At 35.6% G+C, this 7,780-nt stretch overlaps 1 long non-coding RNA gene and 1 pseudogene across 1 annotated transcript; one reads left to right on the forward strand and one right to left on the reverse strand.

Annotated features, from left to right (window-relative positions):
- Window positions 1–925: 925 nt before the first annotated feature.
- On the reverse strand, window positions 926–2,658 carry LOC127945072 (5-hydroxytryptamine receptor 4-like; annotated as a pseudogene).
- Window positions 2,659–4,468: 1,810 nt separating this feature from the next.
- Window positions 4,469–6,985, forward strand: LOC127945145 (uncharacterized). Its single transcript, XR_008150542.1, has 4 exons — window positions 4,469–4,713; window positions 5,440–5,539; window positions 5,701–5,861; window positions 6,308–6,985. It is a non-coding gene; the product is annotated as an uncharacterized LOC127945145 (long non-coding RNA).
- Window positions 6,986–7,780: the final 795 nt, after the last annotated feature.

The raw sequence follows: 7,780 nt of genomic DNA on the forward strand, positions 1-7,780 counted from the left end.
TTCTGGTTCTATTCACTTCACTTGCTCTGAGTTGGATTCAAACCATATTTTTTTCTGGCATGGAAAGTGGGCACCCTAACAAGGATGGCAGACTCTAGTATCAATTGCTAGTGCAACGCTTGACATCAGGGGAGTGAGGTTTACAGTGACATGCAAAAGTTTAGGAACCCCTTGCAGAATCTGTGAAAATGTGAATCATTATAACAGAATAAGAGAGATCATACTAAATGCATGTTATTTTTTTATTTTATTTAGTACTGTCCTGAGGAAGATATTGTGCATAAAAGATGTTTACATTTAGTCCACATCACAAAAAAAAAAAAAAAATGTATGATTCTTTTCACACTGAGGACAACTGAGGCACTCAAACACAACTATTAAAAAAGGTTCAAACGTTCACTGACACTCCAGAAGGAAACAAGATGCATTAGGGTTCAAATATGCAAAGATGCTGGGAAACAGAAGAATCTGCAGGACCTTAAAGATTTTTCTGAAGAACGCTGCTCAGTTTAACTGTTCAGAACAAACAAGGGAATCATGCACAACCATCACAAAAACAGAAAGACAGTCGTGGATCATCAGGTAACAGAACACAGTACTAAGAACCAAGGGTTCCCAAACTTTTGAGTAGGGTTATTTTAATAATTTCAGCATTTTTTTTGTCTTGGGGACTAAATGTTAATATCTTTTATGCACAATATCTTACTCAGGACAGTATTAAATAAAATATAAAATGCATTTAGTATGATCTCTCTTATTTTTTTTTTAATTACTCATATTTTCACAGATTCTGCAAGGGGTGCCCAAACTTTCGATCCCCACTGTATATATATATATATATATATATATATATATATATATATATATATATATATATATATATATATATATATATATATATATATATATTCCATTTAGTTCTGCCCTTCGTAAGCAACACAAAACACTTGTATGTTTCCCAAATTAAGTACAATAAACCTTGATCTTCAAATTCCAAAAGTTTCTCCCCCCAGCTCTTAATGCATCTTGTTTCCTTCGGGAGCATCAGTGAGCTTTTGAACTTTCTGCAAGGGGTTCCTAAACTTTCGCATGCCACTGTACCTAAACCACTCTTGCTAGTTGACCTCCATTACACTCATACCCCTAAACCTCACTCCCATCCTGGTCACGGCACCAGTGCCACCCCTTGCAGCCATAGTTAGCTAACAATGCTTTTGGGAAATTTATCCCTGAGCAGGATTCGAACTAGCATTTCTGGCATGGAAAGTGGGTGCACTAACATGAACACTGAAAAATATATTTGAACTACATTTTTTTAAAGCTGCTTGTGATGGGCTTTGTTTCATCATGTGCCTTTCTCATCACCACCTGCTTTGGTGGTTACCAGTTTAATACAAAGGTACAAAACAGATTTCAGTACTTCAATAAGTTGGTATAAGTTGGTATATTAATATTACATCAGTGTTCCTGTAGCTCAATTGGTAGAGCATTACGCTATCAAGCACAAGGCTGGGGGTTTGAATCCCCGGGAACACATGATAGGTAATAATTGATAGCCTGAATGCACTGTAAGTCGCTTTGGATAAAAGCGTCTGTTAAATGCATTAATTTAATTGAATATCATTACCGTTAAATAACGGTATTAAACTGTAAATTTAAGGTAAAACTGTTAAACCTAAAATGATGTTGCTGCTTTTTTTTACGGTATAAAACCGTTAAACAAAAACCAGTGTTACCGTATTTTTTACAGTATAATTCTGGCAACCACAGCTGCCGGTTTTTTATCATATATTTTAAGGCATATTTTTTACAGTGTACGGAAGGATCGGTTAAAGAAACCATAGAGGAAAGGGTTTAGGGAGAAGTTTATATACCCTAACCACAGGAACACATCCCATATCACAGCAGCAGTCCCCTAGTCAATGAACGGGTCGACAATATTAAAGAAGGGCAACCAGAAGAGAAGGAAAAACCCCATTATGATGCCCACAGTTTTGGCCGCTTTTCTTTCCCTCCTTATAGTATTGCGGTGTTTTTGTTTCTTGCTCGAGACTTTGCCCACACCTGCCGCCATCTGCGCCTCCATTGCACTTATCTGCATGGCTTGCCGCTTGGCCACTTTGTAGATCTTCCAGTAGGCCACCAACATGGTCACCATAGGCAGGTAAATCTAAACAATGGACGCCATGATGGCATAAACACGGTTAACCAAGAAGATGCACACATTTTCAGGCAAAGGAACATCCATTCCAAGCTTGTGCAGCCAGAGGAGGATTGGACCGAAGGAGATGAGGGATGGAATGACCAAGCAAACCACAATCAGCAGACCCACACGTTGATGGGACATCTTAAACGAATATACTAAAGGGTTGCAGACGGCATAATAGCGGTCAAAACCAATGACCATACTGAACGGCATAACCACCAGTCCCACAGCGACAGCGACAGCCAGAGACATGACGAAAGAGTTAGTAGGGCACTGCAGCTGTTTGAAGTAAGCAATGGCGAGAACCACAGGAAGTTGCCTACAACAGTGCAGGCCATCCCGGTGATGATGAAGATGTAGAGGGCGACTCGTGAACTGGAGCTCCTCAGCATGGCACAGGGCTCAAATTCAGAGTCAAGTGAAATGTTGATCCATTCGGAGGAGTTTTCCATGCTGTTCAACCTGGTGATAAATGAGACACGTGAATTCAAGATTTATTCCCATGATAAATGCTTGTATTTGTTCTCACAACATGCTGTGTTTTAGTAGACCAAGAAGAAGAATGCTTGTTCGAGATATTGTCTAGTGTTGCTAATAAACTGCCATACTGATATATGAGAACAAAAATGGCTGTGTCGTTTCACCACACAATAATAATCAGTCTATTTCACCATTAATATTTTTGCTAAGTGACAACTGCCCCTGATGCTCCTTTAAGGCTGGGAACACAGAACAGACTGGGAAACCAAAGCCAAATCTGCAATGAAAACAATATTTTGGAACCTTTAGTTCTGGATATTGGCCAAGAATCATAAAAGGCCCCTCAACTCAACCTTGTTTCAGGAATTTTACCCCTGCAGTGTTCCCCATTGTGACCTTTAAGATTATACCTGACGTACATACCTAAAATGTCATCAGCGTTGTTAAAGTTGAACTCAGTCCCTATAGGGTTGTGAGCAAAAACGTGAAAAAAAAAAAAAAAAAGTTTAAAAGCGTGCAACTGACATACACACACACGCACAAAAAATGTTATCAGAAACAATTCAAATGGATGGTGTAATGTGTTAAATATTTAATGAAATTCTAGAAATAACATATTTGAGATGTTACGAATCTAAAATGTGAAGCATGAATTCTCTCAGATTCAGTCATGCGGAAGAAAGTGTCAGTTCCCAGTGACTGACATGTTTCTCGGCCTGTGACCGAATCTGAAAACAACATCTGGGGATGTTTAATGGAGAGGAAAAAGGAAGGATAGTGGGGGCAATTTTTGTTTTGTTCAGTAATAATACAAATTTAATTACCACCAATGGGACCGTGTGACAGAGAAAGGCAGTGCTTAACATTTTGGTCTTCCCTACACTATCGTTTAAAAAGTCATTGTATCATTCTGTATTCCAATTATAATTTCATTGTCTTTGCTATTTCTTTGACTATTTTATGACTGATTATGGATCTATAAAATGGCACCTGTGTTGATATCAGCAATTATGACTTATTTCCCATATGTCATTTCAAACCATTTCACATATTAACTTTTTATTTATTTATTTATTTATTTATATATATATATATATATATATATTTCTGGTGTAACACAAATGTTTTTATGCAGCTCTTTCCATAAACAATGGCAATTCATAGTGACCACTCATCTGTCCATCTCCAAACAGAACAAGAAACACCATTAAATCATCAAAAAAGTAGCCCATACAACTCTTGTGCTTCATGGATCTTTTTTAAACCCAGACCACATCAGTTGTTAGTGCTGTTTTGGATCAGTTATGGATGTACCAAGCCCTTTGGAATGTGGAATATGGCACAAATTGTATGGACAAATTATTATAATTATTATTATTATTATTATGTTTTGTTGTTGTTGTTTTTTTTTGCATCTTGATGAATGTCACCATGCACTAACTGCACAAAGATACTTAAAAAATAAATGAATAAATTAATAATAATAATAATAATAATAATAATAATAATAATAATAATAATAATAATAATAATAATAATAATAATAATAATAATAATAATAATATGAGAATGAGGGGCACAATAATGAGAATAATGAACACAACATTTATATTTAGGAGTGAGTTTTTCTTTGAATAAAAATACCCGTATAATGAAAAATAAAATTGTGCTATGTATATGTATGTCTACACTATGTCCTTGTGACAAAATGTTTTATAGAAACTGATTGGGTATTAAGACTGACTCTAAAAATAGAGAAATGGCAAATGGCCTTATGGCAACCCATTCTCACTCCAAAGGCGTCAAAAACCGAAGCATGGTCAAGCGCCCCTAGCGTCACTTTTATGACGCCAAATGTGCCTCTCGGCGTCGAATATCGAAGCACTACGACCTTCATTGCTTTCAATGGGAAACTTTTGGCGTCAGAATTCGACACGAGGACATGAGATGTTTATCGCTATGAAATCACGTTCAAGAAGTCTCATTCAGCACACATCGCGATACTTGCTATCAGTTCCACAGTTTGGGTGAGTAGTCGTAAATACGCTCTTTTAATGCCTTTTATAAAATGTATTCTGTCTTATTTATTAATCAAATTAGTGCCATATGTTTAATCGCTGTATTATATCGGTCATCCGCGGCTGTCTTTGAGTTTCATTGCGTTTAAATAAATGAACACAGCTGCTAATTAGTCTGATTAAACTCTATCTGTCACGTGACGTGCCATAGACCTTCGAACAGTTTTATATTATTATTAATTTCAGGATTAATGATGTAAGTTGTATTTGTAGTAAAATCATGGTAATCACGACACTTACAATAGTAATAAATGAAATGTGAAGTTAAAACACAGTAAACAGGACATTAGTAACTGTAACTGTAGTTTTACTATGGTATATTAATAACCAATACAACAATACAATAATCACCAAACCAGCTATGTTTGTATCACTGTAATGTTAGTGTTTTTATGTGCTTTTATATGACAGATATCACAGTAATCATATGTTCTGTACCATGCTTTTAATACCTTTTAATGTAAATCCCCCCAAAAAAAAATCAAATTAAAAATAAATAATAAAACATGTATTTTTCCATTTTGCAGTTCATTCATATCAGTTTATATTTATATATATATATTTATATATATTTATTATATCTAAATATTTTGCTCACAGATCATTATTAACATTCTTTATATAATTCAATTTTATTTACTCTCCCCATTTTATTATTTTTATTTTTATTTTTAGCTGAAAAGACATAAAGGCAGTCAGCCCAGTGGTGTTTCTGGAGAGGGATTCCTTCAGAAATGGAGAAGACAGAAAGCTGCGGAGGCAGATATATGCAGCAGTAAGTCTGTGATAGTTTGTCTCTTTTATCAAACACTCCTGCTGTTATAATTTGTACAGCATTTGTTGTTTCTTAAACTGTTGCACTGTCCAAATACCCACACTTGCCATCTTCTTGACCACTTGATTACTTATTTGAAGTCTTTCCTGTATTTGGCCTAGTGTTCGAGTGAGCATGATGACCACAAGTGTGTGTCGAACTTTTCATGACCTGATGACTGTGTTTCCCAATCCTGATCCTGGAGAACCCCAGCACTGCACGGTTTTGGTGTCTCTCTTATCTGCCTTGGAGTCTTCACTGATGAGCTGATGAGTTGAATCAGGTGTGTTTGATCAGGGAGACATCTCAAATGTGCAGTGTTGGGCTTCTCCAGGACCAGGATTGGGAGCCACTGCCTTATGGGACACTTATGTGTTTACAGAGATTTTTAATAACTAATTATCAATATTTCACATACTGTACATTGGACAGCTTCCCATGACCTCTTGTGAGATCTCGGCAAAAAGTCTGACGATTTATTCCAAAACATGATGCATGATGGGATACACTAAGCTTTGTATAGCGCTCCGGAGCAGTATTGGAGAGGTTTAGTGTGTTTTAAGGACGCTGTGCTTTGGCATTATTAAGACCGGGGACAGTCTCGTTCACACACTGTCACGTACACACACTCTCAAGTTTTTACAGAGGCTGCTTTTATGGTCTAAACAAAACACAGTGTAATGTATAAGTTGAATGTAATTTAATATTTCCTTCCTTTCTGTCTTACAGGATTGTTTGAGGATAACGCTGTAGCTCCATCATGCACAAGGACTCACCTCGTTTACTCTTTATCTCCCGCACACACAGAAATGGTCCCTGGATCAGTGATTAGACTTTGCAGTGGTTTGATTTTTGCAGAAGATGTAACTTTGTTTTAATTATAAGCTCATAATGAATACATTACAGAACCAGTGATGAAAACAATAGTTAAAAATAGCGCTCCATATTAAAAATATATTGCACACTTGACATGCATGTCTTCATGGTGTTTTTTTGTGAGTTTGAAACATTTACATTGTGTTGTATAACATTTTGGTCACAACACTTTTTCCAGTGTTCTCTGAAAGACATACTGTATTTACTGTTTTGTTTTTTAATAAAAGCATTTTCATTTGCATACTGAAAATAGTTAATGTTTACAACATAACTGCCTTTTTATTCTTTATGGTGGCAAAAACGAGCTTGGTGACAGAGGATGCAGTGTAGTAATTTGGGCATGTTGTCTTTAAATGAGTTTGACATATAAATAAATAATGGAAGATCCTTACAAAAATATGCATGTTTATTATGCTTTATGTATTTATTTGTTCATTCATTCATTCATTTATAATTTCAGTTTTTATTCCTAGAGTTCAAATGGTAGAGAATGGTAAATCACAGAAACACAAATGTGAACAATTTTAACTTTAAAACACAATGTAATATACAGTGTAAATTTTAGAAGCACGTCATTTGATTAGTAAATATATTTGTCTTTGGTCAAAAAAAAAAATACAAATCTTAAAAATGTGTCTTATATTTATTATAGAGGAATCTGTTTGTTGGATACAACTGCGACTGCTGGGCATGTGCACATCAATATTGCCCAATGTTTGTCAAGCTGAACAACGGAGGAAGGTGAAGACGTTAATAAAACAGAATCTAATAAGTAGCAAGCTTAATCTATTGTTAACCGAATCTATCCCTTCAGCCGAAAAACGAAAGACGTCGGTCATACATGGATAAGGAAGTGTGACGCTGCTGCTCAGCTTTGATGTCATTGGCTATGAATTTTCAGGACAGTCTGTGGTTGGACTATCTTTTAACCCATATTAAACAGCGCATCATGTTAAAAAGTATGTTTTGCTGCTATCATCACATTAGTAATATATTAAGTCAACAATGAAGTGTTGCTATCTTGACAAAAATGACATCTTTAGCGAGATCCTAATCCTAACCCTAAGCATAACTTCAATGAACTACAAAAAACAGCCCCCTAGTGTTGCCTTTGCATAGATAGAACGACGGAGGCTTGTGGGTAATGTAGTTTAAAACTTTTTATTAACGAAACGAAATAAATTATTTATTTTAAGGAAAACTGGATATCTAAATATGTTTATTGTGCAAACCTCTATGATATATTTGAGAGGCAGGCTGAAATGTGGTATTTTACAGTGAGCAATATTTAAAATGCCTTTATGTCAGCTTTCCATTTATTTCTGA

This window comes from Carassius gibelio, chromosome A1, assembly GCF_023724105.1.
Source record: "Carassius gibelio isolate Cgi1373 ecotype wild population from Czech Republic chromosome A1, carGib1.2-hapl.c, whole genome shotgun sequence".
Taxonomy (NCBI): Eukaryota; Metazoa; Chordata; class Actinopteri; order Cypriniformes; family Cyprinidae; genus Carassius; species Carassius gibelio.